This window comes from Hippopotamus amphibius, chromosome 8 (assembly GCF_030028045.1).
Source record: "Hippopotamus amphibius kiboko isolate mHipAmp2 chromosome 8, mHipAmp2.hap2, whole genome shotgun sequence".
NCBI lineage: Eukaryota > Metazoa > Chordata > Mammalia > Artiodactyla > Hippopotamidae > Hippopotamus > Hippopotamus amphibius.
In genome coordinates this window covers 127351614-127367011 of record NC_080193.1, presented here as the reverse complement: position 1 = coordinate 127367011, position 15398 = coordinate 127351614, and the positions used below count along the sequence as shown (strand labels likewise).

General features: G+C 37.9%; 1 pseudogene; it reads right to left on the bottom strand.

The window, feature by feature from the left end:
• Positions 1–11901: 11901 nt before the first annotated feature.
• On the bottom strand, positions 11902–12929 carry LOC130859245 (E3 ubiquitin-protein ligase RBX1-like; annotated as a pseudogene).
• Between the last annotated feature and the right edge of the window lie 2469 nt (positions 12930–15398).

Sequence of the window (15398 nt, the reverse complement as noted above, 5' to 3'; positions counted from 1 at the left end):
GTACAAAGCACCCTAGTTGTTGTCCTGTTGTAGATTCCTGGTGGTTAAGAACAGCAGTCTCACATCTGCCCTACTCATTCTGCTATTATGACATTCAGTTGAGGTGATGTATGTGAAAGATCTCTGCGAACTCGATATCATTATGGAAATATTAATAGTCATTTTTGTTGTCATTGTTCTAACATTTCAAATACACTGGGGAAAGTGCACTGCAATGCATTCCTTCCTTCACTCATTCAACAAACTGTTGACCTTAGAGGTGGGGTGTGTGTGTGTGTGTATATATATATATATATATATATATATATATATATATATATATAATGTCTTCACTTTTACTTTGTCCAGAAAAGCTGCTTAAATACTTTACATAATTTATCTCATTTAATTCTCACAAGAACTCTTTGAGGTAGGTATTATTATCCCTATTTTCAGAGAAGGAACTTGTGGCTTCTATGCATGTATAGCTCAAGATCTCATAACTTTTAAGTGGCAGAACTGGTTCTCAGCCCAGCCTTTAAAGAGATATTTATTTTTATTGTGGGAAAATGTATACAACCTAAAATTGACCATTTTAACCACTTTAAATGTACAATTCAGTGGCATTAAGTACATTCACATTGTTGTGCAACCATCACCACTATCCATCACTAGGACTTTTTTATCTTCCCAAACTGCAACTTTGTACCCATTTAGCACCAACTCCGCATTTCCCCCTCCTCCCATCCCCTAGTAACTACTATTCTACTTTCTGTCTCTGTAAATTTGACTATTCTAGGTAACTCATGTAAGTAGTATCATATAATACTTGTTCTTTTATGTCTGGCTTATTTCACTTAGCATGTTTTAAAATTCATCCATGTTGTGGCATGTATCAGAATTTTATTCTTCTTTAAGGCTCAATAATATGCCTTTGAATGTATACCATATTTTGTTTATCCATGCATTGCTTGATGGACATTTAGCCCATGTCTTTTGAGTGACAAACATCTTAACTACTAAACCAAGCTCGATTTTTATTTTAACAGCTATTAGGATGTCAAAATATACTAAAAGCTAAACTGTTGCCCTTAAGATTTTACTCTGGGTGATTCTAGGAATCATTTAATTTCCCTAGCATAATTAGACATTAAATTTAATAGGATTTCCTGCCTAATACAATAGTACCAACTCAGATTACCAAGGATGATAGAAAAAAACTGCATGTATTGTGTCATTCTAAAATTAGAATTATTCTGAAGAATTACTTTCTCATTTCAAAATTAAAAATCTATTCTTTTAGCAAAAATTATCACCAATTCTAATCCAGTATAGTAAGAAACTTTTTAAGTTCAAAAGAAAATAATCCAATGGTAGTATCTTAACTTAGCCTGGTGTGAATTTACCAAAGCAGAGGGTTGCCCTCTTGTTATGTTTATCTATCCATAGGAGATCCTAACCCAGATGGCATTCCAGTTATAGTTTGGGAGACATCTGACAACATCATCTCAAAAATTATACATTGGTTTTTCAGAAATAGATCTTAATGTTTTTTAAACAGCTATACTGAGGTATAAATGACATACAATGAATTATATATACTTAAAGTGTACAACTTGACAAGTTTTGACATATGTATATATCCATTCATTGTTATGCATGTGGATATCCAAACATTTCAGCACAATTTATTGGAAAGATTATCCTTTTTCCACTGAATAACCTGTGTACCTTTGTCAAAAAATCATTTGTTCATATACATGTGGCCTATTTCTGGACTCTATTTCATTGATCTGTTCGTCTATCTTTGTGCCAGTATACCTCACTGTCTTGGTTACTGAAGCTTTACAGAGTCTTGAAACCAGATAGAGTTAGTCCTCCAACTTTGTTCTTCTTCTATAGTTCTCTTGGTTATGCTAGGTCCTTTGCATTTCCATATGAATTTTAGAATCAATTCATCAATTTCTATAAAACAGCCTGCTGAGATTTTTTTTATTAGGATTGCATTGAATATACAGATCAATTTGGAGAGAATAGATGTCTTAACAATATTTAGTCTTCAACCCTATGAACAAAATATAGCTCTCCCTTTATTTAGGCCTTCTTTCATTTCTCTTAGCAATGTTATGTAGTTTTTAGTATACAGGCCCTGCACATCTTTAATCAGAAAAGTATTTCATATTTTCAAGGCTATTATAAATGTTCTTTTCTTAAGAAATTTGATCTTTAGATTGCATTAATTCAGCTTTGTAGAAAATTTGCATATACTAGAATATGGCTGTCTGTTTTGAGTATAGAAATGTTCTAATGTAAAGAATCTGCAAAACTTCCTATACTTCCAGTTCTGTTTCTTATTGACTAGGAGTAGAATAAGCAGCCTTGGTGGGAAGGCAAGCAAGCATTTCAGTCCTTATTTATGGTTACTCCTTCCCAACTACAAAGAAAACATGCTTCTCTCTCTAACTTTCTAATTAGAAAATCCATGAAAAATATATATTCTGGTTGCAATTTTGGGGCCAAGTTCTATTTTTCTGGTGAATGAAAACATTTCCAGCTTTCTGCCACAATCCTGGAAGGTGCTTAACAAATATTTGTTTTGAAGGAATGAACAGTTAGAATATGGGGCACAGAGACTCTCTGGGAAGATGCTTTCTGCAGTTGAAGGAGTCAGGATCTTTCATCTAAGCTCTGCCTGGGTTTTATAATTTCAGTCAACTTATTTGTACTCACTACTTTGTATTTATTTCAAAGAACTTTTAAAATGTGACCCTTGAGGATACTTAAATGTGGACGGATGGGAGGGAGTCAGTAGAGATATGTTGGTTAAAGTTGAGAACAGGAAAAGGCAGTCATAATTTAAGTGAGTTCTTTGAAAAATTAGAAGAGAACAGAGTCCAGGGCACAGATGGAGGGTTGGCCTTACACGGGAGCAGGGTAAATGCCTCTTCCTCTAAAATTGGAGGAACAGAGGTTACAGATGCAGTATAGGCTGAAGGGGTGTTGCCAAGACATTGAGGGAGTTGGTTCTGATGGCACCCACTTCCTCTGAAAGTGAGAGGTGGAGTAGTAAGAAAGGAGAACAGGAAGGTGTAGTAGGAGGACCCCAGTAAAGAATCATATTCTAGATCATCTCCTATTGATGATAACTATATCTTTGGGCTGCAAAATTATTCCCTTTCTACCCTCCCATCAATAATCACACCCCAAACCTTTGCCAAACCCTTGCTAGCACCATTGAGGACCCAGTGATTCAGAGACCATAAATAAATGAATAAAAAACTCATCTTTTAAGGAAAAAATTTGTATATATATAAGCATTGTGATTGTTCTGATGATTTCCAGTTACATTGTAAGATCATAAGAATTAAGTATTAGGAATCATTTTTGTTGCTATGATTTTAAGCACAAACCAATATAATAATTCCATTAGTAGTTCAAAATTTCAATATTACTTTCTATCAAATCTTTACCACTTTGAAACGCAAAGGTGAGAAACAGTTTCATTATCTAGACTCTTCCCTACCAGTGATAAGTGGTTGATAACCACTGATGTCAGCCATAAAATTACTCTTATTTCATCTATTCTAAGATGCATATTTTTTCACATTTTAATAGCTCAGAAAGCAAAGTATATCTTACAATTGATGACATCTTCCAACTATAATTGGAAGCATTTTAAAAAAATACAGCAAATATAGGTGCCCCCCATGACTGATAGCATCACACGAAATAGCCCTTCTTTCTCTCCACTCCCTACTCCTTTCTAACACTGAAAGGAAGAAAAAAGAGATTTGACGCATTCACTCTGTTTGAGGGACTGGTGGCTAAGAATGTTACCTATCCCCAAACTATTCACATTTAGAAAGAGATGGTTGAGATAAGAGAATGGCTCTATCTTATCCTACGAGACTAGAGGAGATTTCTATTAGGGAAAGGCCTTTGAGGACCCTCAGATCTACTGTGTTGGCAACTCTCTGCTCCTCTGAGATGGTTCTGTCTTTACCGCCTAAAAATTAGATAAACTTGTGAGCAAAAGGAGGCCTAGATTTTTGCCTATAGAACTACCCTAAATGTAACTCCAAAATTCCTTGGCGAGTACAGGTATCCCTAGCAAACAAATAAGACAGTGTTTTAAAAGCTCTGGTTTGGTGAATTGTTGGTCTCCAAAAATACCTTCTCATCAGGGTACGCTATCTCTTTCTCTTTCCAGAAACTCCACAAAGGTCTTTGCGTAGTATATTCAAAATAATAATGTAATGATTTTTTAAAAGGAATAACATGCCCAGAGGGTCTTGTTTAAAAGATGTGCATTTTCTGAAGGAAAAGGATAAAGGCTTGAAGCAACATTTCTCAAATAGTATGCTCTAGCCAACAGCATCAGAATCACCTGGAAGGCTAGTTAAAATACAGAGTCATAGGTCGCATGTTAGGGAATGAGCCACACACAAAAAAGCATTTTTAACAGGCTGACTCATATGCATATTGAAGTTCGTGATCTTGGACCGCTTTAGAGAAGCTCATTATCTTATAAGAAGTTTTGTCTGACAAACAGAACCTGGTACATAAATACCATAAATAAATGGCAGGGACTTGTACTAATTATCTATTGCCACATAGACAATCTCTCTGAGGAGTTCCCCAGTGGCCTAGTTGTTAGGATTCCAGGCTTTCACTGCTGTGGCCCGGGTTCCAGGTTTAATCCCTGATGGGGGAACTGAGATCCCACAAGCCTCATGACTAGGCTAAAAAAAAAAAAAAATCGCCCCCAAACTTAGCAGCTTAAATAATGAACACTTATTACCCTACAGTTTCTGTGGGTCAGGAATTTGTAAGAGGTTTAGCTGTGGGATTCTGGCTCAGGGACTCTCACAAGGTTGCCTTCAAGACCACCCTGGCTACAGCCGTCTAAGGGCCGACTAAGGCCAGAGGTTGGCTCACCCCGTAGTTCTTGACTGTGACCTCCTTTTACTCATGTTGGCTGCTGTTTGGAGGCTCAGTTCCTCAACCAGTGGGCTTCTCCACAGGATTGCTTGAGTGCTCTCTTGAGATGACCTCATGAGATGGCCAGTGATTCCAAAGAGAGCAAGGAGGAAACCGCAATGACCTATGACCTGGCCTCCAACACTGCGCCCCATTATTTTCAGCATATTCTATTAGTCACTAAGTCCAGCCTGCTCTCAAGGCAGGGAGAACGAAGCACCAGCTCTTGAAGGGAAGAATACCAAAAAATCTGTGGACATATCTTTCCATTACTATAATGCTAATAAATACTTCTTTATGGTAGTACAGAGAGCAAAGCTGTGTGAAAGGGCATCTTGGTTTAACTTCCTCAAAAATGCCCATAACTTCCCAATCATTTTTTTAGGGGGAGACTGGCAAAGAACCCAACCCTGCCGAGGCTGTTTTATGCCAGACATGACTTGCTTTTCTAATTGTGGATGGGAGGTGAACTCCCCTATACTCTTCCATCCCCAGCAAACAGGCTTTGGCTCAGCTAGTGGTTAAAATAGCTCAACAACCTGCAATCAAAAATGTTGTAGAGCTATAGGAAGAGAGAAAAAGCTTGAAGTGGGTGTTATTTTCTCCCTCTGTGGTACCATATAGCCATGGAAATGCCAAGTGGAATTGCCACAGCTGCATTGAGACACAGCCCCTGGACTTGTCCATCCGGAGGGCAGCACTCCATATAACAAGTAGGGATATGATAATTGACAACCTGCCTTTTAATAACAAATCCTTCATTTTATAAAAATGTGGACTATAACGTCCCTCTAAGTAACCAGCACTCTTAACACACCTAAACTATTTATTTTAAAAATTTTATTTATTTATCTATTTTTAAATTTTATGTTTAAATTTATTTATTTATTGGCTGTGTTGGGTCTTTGTTGCTGCCCACGGGCTTTCTCTAGTTGTGGTGAGTGGGGCTACTTTTCATTGTGGTGTGTGGGCTCCTCATTGCCGTGGCTTCTCTTGTTGCAGAGCAGGGGCTCTAGGTGCATGGGCTTCAGTAGTTGCAGCACATGGGCTCAATAGTTGTGGCTCACAGGCTCTAAAGCGCAGGCTCAATAGTGTGGCACACGGGCTTAGTTGCTCCACGGCATGGGGACCTTCCTGGAGCAGGGGTGGAACCTGTGTCGCCTGTATTGGCAGGCAGATTCTTAACCACTGCACCACCTAGGAAGCCCCTTTATTTTAAAATTTGATCTACATGGATGCATGAGGCATCTGAAGAACTCTAGAAGGTTGTCAAAGTTATACAGCTTCCAAAAGCATTTAGTTTACAACCAGCAAGTGGTTTAAGCAGTGGAAGCACTGGGCTGATTCCAGGGCTGCCTTAGCTGACAATGTGAAGGGAAATTGAGTGCGTTACAAGACGGAATCAAATTCTGATCTTTCTTCGAATGCCTATTGTCTGTTTTATCAAAGACGTTCGATATTGACACAGTGCAGGCTATTGAGTCTCAATAAAATCTATTCTTCACTTTCTTTTACCTCATCTGCAGACTGTTGACATTTTCTTTTATTCCACCACTGATGTTTTTCTTTTACATTGGAGATTTTAGCACTGATGTTGTAATTGCTTATCACACAGCTGGCCCTGTTATGATGTTCTTGTGAATGTCCCTTCATTTTCCTGATGGTCCTGTGATCCAATCTACAATCCATTTAAAAACAAAACATTCATGTGCCATTTTATGCTGTGGCTCTTCTGGAGTTCTATTTCAGCTTCATTAATATTGATGCTGTCTGTCTCCTTGCTTATTTCAGAAGATTCTTTGAAATTAATCTTCAGAATTTGCTGCGATTTGTTGCTGTTTTGTACGTCAGCCCCAGTACAGCTTGTCTCTCGTTAATTTTGTTTTTCTTTATTTTTACGCGTCTGCTATGACTGTTCTCCTACTTGTACTACTGGTGTGTGTCAGGTCCTTTATGGAATCCCGGTTTCGCCTCTGTCTTTCACTGTGATTTTCCATCATTAGGGACCTCTTGAATAAAAATGTAGCCCTTGTTTCTGACAGAGTCCATGTTCCTTTTCTTTTCTTTCTGTGTGATTTTCCATCATTATGGTTCTTAAATTTCTTGAATAATGATATATACTATGAACAAATGGACAGAGCAGTAATGGCTTCATCAATGTTTTCTAAAATGTATCTGCAGCTTTTAGAGCACACAGTGCCACAGCAGAATCTGTACTATGTATGTAAAAGAATTTTTAAAATAGATTTTGTGGTCTGTTGGTGACAATGCTGTGGTGCATTAATAATTCACATTCTTGCTTACAGCATCTGCTTGTTAGCATGGCAGCTCCACAGAAGCCAGGTTGGAGAATAGCCTTAGGTCTGAAAGTCTTTGAGGAATGTACATGCATTGCTATATCTGCTTTTTCACCCCATAGCATTTTCAAAGGCAGCCAATATTTCCTTGATCTGGAATGCTAAGTTGGAAATTACACTAATTTCAAAAATGAGGTAGATGAAGTCAAACTTTACTCATTTGAGTTATTTTTGTCTGCCAGGATGAGTAATTTCATTGACCATTTCTGAGTAAAATAGCTTCATACTTCTAGTTACAAATAGGCAAAGGAGAATTACAGGTTATAAGAGAACAGAATTCAAATTTAACAACTTCGATTGACTAAAGCCAAGTCAATAAATGCCAAGAAATGAGGGTAAAGCTAAAAATATTGGGTGTCCAATCATTGCTATAAAACTATGGAGAGAAAGTAATGCTAAAATAAGATAATAAAATATACCATTCACTATTGGTTAAAAACTATCCTAGCTTCATGTTCAGAATACCAATTACCAGCTAACAAATTCAAAATCAACTCAAGAAGTTTGATCTTAGAAAATGCCCTATAAGAAACTACCAAAACCTATACACTGCTGATATTTTTACAAATCTATAATGAGTTTTACAAATTTATGATGCATAAATGATTTCCAAGTTAAACAAAAGAAATCTAGCGGTTTCCTTTAGATGAAAATCACTGTAACTTGGACATAAACCTAGAAATCAGAAATTCTGAGTTTTCAGTTTATTGTTAATACATCTTATTAGAAATATATCATTTCCTTAATCAATACTTTCTATATTTAAAATAGAAGCAAAAATGCCTAGAAAATGGAAAAGATACCCACATGCAAAATAAAGAAGTTGGACCCCTATCTCACACGATATTCAAAAATTAATTTAAGATGGATCAGAGGCCTAAATGAAAGAGCTAATACTGTAAAACTCTTAGAAGAAAACATAAGAGTTAATCTTCATGACCTTGGATTAGGAATTGTTTAATTAAATATGATGCATAAAGAATAAGCATCCAAAGGAAAAAACATAGATAAATAAGGCTTCATCAAAATTAAAAATTGGAGTGCTTCAAAGGATACTATCAAGAAAGTGAAAAGACAGCCCACAGAAGAGGAGAAAATATTTACAAATCATTTATCTGATAGGAGTCTAGTATCCAGACTATATAAAGAATTCTTACAACTTAATAATAAAAAGAGGGACTTCCCTAGTGGGAAGAATCCACCTGCCAATGCAAGGGCATGGGTTCGATCCTTGGTCTGGGAAGATCCCACATGCCTCAGAGCAGCTAAGCCCCTGTACCACAACTACTGAGCCTGCACTCTAGAGCCCGCGAGCCACAACTATTGAGCCTCGTGCAACTACTGAAGCCCGAATACCTACAGCCCATGCTCTGCAACAAGAGAAGCCACCATGATGAGAAGCCTGTGCACCACAACGAAGAGTAGCCCCCCTAGCCGCAACTAGACCTGACGCAGCCAATAAATAAATAAATAAATAAATAAATTTATTAAAAAAACAATGACAGCCCAATTAAAAATGAGCAAAGGACTTGAATAGACATTTCTCCAAAGAAAATGTAAAAATGGCCAATAAGCACATGAAAAATGCTCACTCAATATCATTAGTCATTAGAGAAATGCAAATCAAGACCACAATGAGATATCACTTCACACCCACTAGGATAGCTACAATGAAAAACATGGACGACAGCAAGTGTTGTCAAAAATGTGGAGAAATTGCAACCCTCACACACGGATGATGAGAATGTAAAATAGTGCAACCACTTTGGAAAGCAGTCTGGCAGTTTCTCAGATAAACAGAGTTATTATATGACCTGGAAATTCCATTCTTAAGTATGTACCTAAGATAACTGAAAACACATTTTCACACAAAAACTTGTACACAAACGTTTATAGCAGCATTATTCATAATAGCCAAAAACTGAAAAAGACTCATATGTCCATGAACCTATGAATGGATAAAAAAAATGAAGTATATCCATACAATGGAATATTATTCAGCCATAAAGGGGAATGAAGTAGTGATTCATGCTAAGACATGCACAAATCTGGAAAACATTGCACCAAGTCAAAGAAGCCAGAGACAAAAGGTTATATATTATATGGTTCCATTTATATGAAATTTTCAGAATGGGCAAATCCATGGAGACAGAAAGTACAGTAGTGGTTGCCAGTGGTTCTCATTCCCTGAGGACACAGGGAAATGGGAAGTTACTGCTGATGGGCACAGGATTTCTTTTTTGGAGTGATAAAAATGTTGTGTAATTATATAATGGTGATGGTAACATAACCTTATGAATATACCAAAAACCACTGAATTGTACACTTTGGAAGGGTGACTTTTGGTTTTTTCTTTGATTTTTCTTTTTGAATTCTTTATGAATTATCTTTTTAAAAAGACGAGGAAAAATGCCTGAAAAGTGTCTTTATCAAGCAGAGTGTTATGAGAACTGAAATATTCTATTAATATTAATAACATGGATTTTTTATTTGTATCAAATAGAGGTGATTGTTTAAACCCAGGAAAATGTAACAGAATAGGTCATTGAGTGTAAATCAATATTTGAAGGCCACATTCACATTGTCCCATGGAGATAATACTCTGGTAAATTTTCAATTTGTAAATATCTGGATGTTGGACCTTACAGTTTTGACATTTCATCAAATATTTTGATATTTAGATCTTAATCTCTTTCCCAACAGTATCCATTATTTGGTTCACATTTTCAAATACTATATGTTCAGTAAATATATGTGGAGTTATAAGTGTTGACATATAGTCACCTGCTCATCTACATAATATTGAGTTCCAATTATCACTCAAAGCAAGAAATCCTAGGAAAAGAAATTTTCAGTTCTGAATTTAGAGTGTAATGATGCTATAATAATATTGAATGTTGAAATATATTTCAGTTAAACCAAAAAAAAAATTTGCTAAGTTCTGTTCAGAACTGATTACTTAGTTTACCTGAAGTAATCATACCCATAACTCATATTTTGAGAATTCTTGGATATAAATCATGTTAAAAATCAGATAAAGAATCAGAAAGCAGAGACTTCCCTGGTGGTGCAATGGTGAAGAATCTGCCTGCCAATGCAGGGGACACAGTTTCGAGCCCTGGTCAGGGAAGATCCCACATGCCGCAGAATAACTAAGCCCGTGCGCCACAACTCCTGAGCCTGTGCTCTAGAGCCCACAAGCCACAACTACTGAAGCCCGTGTGCCTAGAGCCCGTGCTCCATAACAAGAGAAGCCACTGCACTGAGAAGCCCAAGCACCACAGCAAAGAGTAGCCCCCGCTCACCACAAGTAGAGAAAGCCTGTGGGCAGCAATGAAGACCCAATGCAAAAATAAACTAAAAATTAAAAATTAAAAAAAAAAAAAAAAAGAATCAGAAAGCGGCAAATGCTCCCAGTTCATGATCTTCCTCTGAAGTCCCCAGGAATGCTCTCAATTCAATGTTACACTCCTCTCTTCCTGCTCCCAACAGACAAGGCCATCAAATTAGCAGAACAATTTCTGGTGAGCAGCTGAATTCTAAGGTTACCATCTGGTCTCATGGATCTTGGCACAAGGTGATAGATTCCTGATGGATGTACATCCAAAAATCCTAGCAGTTAGTTCCCCATTGTGATATCCTACCTTACTGTGTCCTACCACTGAGTCTGAAAGCCTGAATGCAAGTTCTTGTCGTACTGTTATCCTCACCACCCTTTTTTGTTCCCATTATAATTTATGGGTCACCTTCTGGCCAACATGGCCTTGTACCTTGAGGGAGCAATATATGCAGAGAGCCTAAACACTTTAGTGATTTACATGATGCCGGTCCTTTCATCTACCACAAAATAGGCTGCAGAAGGCCAGCAGGAAATTGCCATCCGGTGGAGCACTTCAAAGGGGACAGGACAGTCGAGTGCAACTTCCAGAAATTCAGCGAAATTAATTTGTAGTATTCACCCACCATCAAATGGATTTTCTGGAGTCACATGCCTCCTGGATACAATCTTTGTGACAGCAGAAATATGCAGGGAGCAATATATTTTCATTATTCTTGAAAAGAAAAGGCCCGCTGGAATAAGAAGAGTTGTAGAACAGCTTGCTCCCCAGTTTTATACATAAAAGACTTCTATATGTAAAACACCTGTAGAGCATGGATTACCTAATATGTTTACTCTAAGTTCACTACCCAGTGTATTGCTTGTCCAGTCATGAGCCTGAGCAAACATTTGAAACAAATGGAAGCCAAGCATCTGTAGATCTGGAATCTGAATGCCTCTGAACACATTTGGTACCCCTGAAAACCCTGCCTCTTTTTCCTTTGATGTCGCCCATGAAGAGTGAATTAATTCTCTCCAAGCAATAGAATGAAGCAGGGTTGGAAACAGGTTCAAGCTGGTGTGTCCTCTTCTTCACAGAAATTTCCAGGGTACAAGAAAGATTTCTTTTTTCCTTTTTGAAAGAATCCTACTGGATTTTATTTGTCACAGAATACAATGTGGCTTCAGGAATAGCAAACGGAAAAGACAAGGCAGAAAAGACACCGTTCTACCTAATTTATAATTAAGTAACAGGAGGGCAAGTCATTAAATGCATAACAAAACAGTTGAGCTTAATGGAAGAATTCTCTTTTCCTGGTGCACATACTTTTGGAATTCCCACTCTCTGCTGTCCCATGAACATACCTGCTATGCTCTGAACCTGCAGGAGATGCAGTGAAAATAAAAAGCACATTACAGTCACCCCATGCAATAGTGCACTGTTCAGAAGTAGCAGATGTCTGGTTAGCTTGGCATTCTATGCAAAGAACCATAATGTGGTTCGTGCAGGTGACACAGTTATCAACCACAACATCCCAGGCCCAGATTCTCCACTTTTTCATTTCATCTTTTCACTTCAAAGTGCCTCTCACCTGCTCCACTGGTGGTACTGCTCAGGATATCCACGACCATCGCTGCCGCTGTCTAGAAATGCACGGTCTGTCTTCTGGCCACTACAAGAAAGACTTCGTAAACTGCTTAAGAACATGGGTAGTTTTACCTGGACCAAGCAAGACCACATTTTCCCTGCAGGAGACTTAACCCAGGTACTAAAGCATTTAATGAAAAAGGACAGAGAAAGATAACCCAGCCTTCCCTAAGGAGGCAGGCTCCAGCTCCTCCGATTCCTTCTGCCGCATGAGTGAGCAGAAAGTACCAAAAAGGAGTATATAAAATATCCGAATGTTTTGAGCAGAGGACCATGTCAGTTCACTATACGAAAGCAAAGAGAGGAAGAAAATCCACATCTATAATCACAATGGCCCTGCTCACAGGTAATTGTAGTCTAATAGGTTTCTTGACTTCTGACAAGAGTATCAACTCCTCCATGGAGAAGCGGGCAGGTTTCCCTTTCTCTTTTTATAGTTTGCAGAACACAAAATCCTTATCTAAGAAACTAGTTTTCAGCTCCAGATTGGCTTTGGCTGACAGAGCCCCCACCTCCATGCCTTGCTCCAGGCTGTGTTAGATACTTGGTGAAGTGGATGCTCGGCCGTCAGAGTGCTCACCTGAGCAAGATCTGGGCAGGTACCAACACCAGAACAGAGAGAATTCCTGTCTCTTCCAGGAACCATCTGCTGGTTCTTATCACACGATGTGGGCCCAATGCCCTACCCAGTACCATTAGCCACTTTGCTTCTTGAGTTCTGCCTTTTCCTAATTGCCTTAGAGACAGAAGAGAGAGTTCCCTCTCTGATTTCAAAATTCCTTGGAGGAATCCTGTATTGATTGACTAGTCATCTCTTTCACATTGGTGAAGATGGGGCCTTTAGCCTTGACCTTTATCTCAGTCCCTTACAGGGTTTCTAAGCCCTTTTGCTGGTGAATTATAAAGGCTTTTAAGGAACATTTGCTTTTTCAGCATTTCCATTCATCTTAGTCCTCATAGCATGAGTTCCATCTTATGTTAGCACCCCACCATGGGCAAGCAGAAGAATTTCTGACTCTTCAAGTTCAAAGTTTATACCTCTCTGTTGAATCTTCCACTCAGTTACTGTTTTTTTTTCTTGGAAACCTCGAACTCCTCACTCAAGTGACTGGCAAAGACGAGAGATGAGTTCTAAACCTAATGAATAATCTTATCTTTACCTAGGTACTCTATCAGATCTGCCCATTATCCAGAATCTCTTTGACTCAATTCATCCAAAATTAATGACAATTTTCTCTCTGAAGGCAGCAGGGTGGGGTGGGATGGCGATAATTCTATCACATGTAATGATAAAGAAAATTTAGCAATAACATCAGGAAGACCATCATGTAATGGAAACTGAAAAACAGGGTGGCATTAAGCTACAGACAAAAATTAAGGTCTCTGAAATACTGGCAGAGCTCAAGCTCTCTCAAAAAAATATAAAATTCAACATCATATCAAAATTCTTCAATCACAAATGAAGACTTACAAAAACCATATGTAGCAGAGCTCTTCAAAAACTGTTCCCTGCCCAGGACATGTGTGGCATCAGGAGAACAAACTAGCTCCTATATGATGAGCCAAAGTGAAGGTGTGGGGATGATTACAAGCCAGAAGAATTGCTGGAAGGATATTCACTGACATTCTGCTTCAAACAATGTGGCATCTCAGTGGAATACTGGAGAAAAATCAATGACAGCTCTTCTCGAGAAAAGATTTTGAGTAGGGGACAAATTTTAAAGAACAGAGTTACAGACAGTAATAGGAATTGTGAATGGTGGTGGCTGCCATACATTTTAACAAGAACACGTGAACCATATGTGGGAAGAAATGCTTTACAACACTGCTGTTACTAGAGAAGAGTCACTGTCTTTGGCATAACTAGTTAGTGATTGATCCTGTTAAGGAGACTTTTCTCCCCCATGTTTCCACTGGAAAAAAAAAAGAAAAGAAAAAGATAACAAAAAACAACAAAAAACCACAATAGCACTGAGTAGCAATGGTTTGTATTTCACCAGAAGTTTCATGATTCTTAAATTGAAAGTGCAGTGATAAAATTTGAAAGGATATTCTATAAACCATCAGGTTGGTCTTACTTGAATAATCAGAGCAGAAGAGTCTGTTGAATTATTTCTTCATCAGATGCATCCCATTTAATAACAGTGGAATATTGCATTATTATTCTCAACTATTCACCACACCTCCTATAAGAGAGTTATATATCCTACACATTTCCATGTGACTTGCAGTCCCTTCATATAGGAGGCGCATACTTCCTCACTTTACTAACACTGGGTGTAGCCATGTGATTTGCTTTGGCCAATGAAATGTGAGGTGTAATTGATATGTACCATCTAAACAGAAGCTTAAGTGCCGTGGCACGGTTCAACCATTACACTCTTTTCCCTCTGCTGCAATAATGAGTGTCCTTAATAAGTGTTGCTTCTTCAGCCTGGATCCTGAAATGAACACATATTGAGCACAGCCACAGCTGACACGTTCCGTGAGTGAGAAATAAACCTTTGAGCTGCTGAGATTTGTGCACGTTTCTTATTGCAGTGTAAACTATCAAAACTCATTCATACAATTAACCACATAGGGAACTCCCTGGCTGTACAGTGGTTAGGACTCTGCACTCTCACTGCCAAGAGCCTGGGTTCAATCCCTGGTTGGGGAACTAAGATCCCACAAGCCACAGTGTGCGGCCAAAAAAAAAAAGTGTATATTAATACAGTAGCCATCCATTAACAATATTTGTCAACTATGCAATATATATAGTATATATACCCCAGACGAAGTGCTAGACTCCAAATAGCTTAGATAAAAACATGCCTAACAAAGAAATATAATTGACGCTAATCTTAATTTTCTACCTAGGACTTTTTCACTTATTTGGAAAGTTGATAACAGGTCGTAGAGTATAATATATCCAGCTTCTCCATCTTCATTAAAAAGATTTAGATTGTACTCAAGTCAAATTAAGACTGTTATTAACCTAATATCTCTCCAAATAAAAACCTTGTGCTGACTTTTAAGGGAATCCTCATTTTTGGTCAAAATGAGGACTACTATTACTAATTTCCAGAATAACTGTATAGAGTAAGAAGTGAATTTATGTTTATGAGTTTAATAA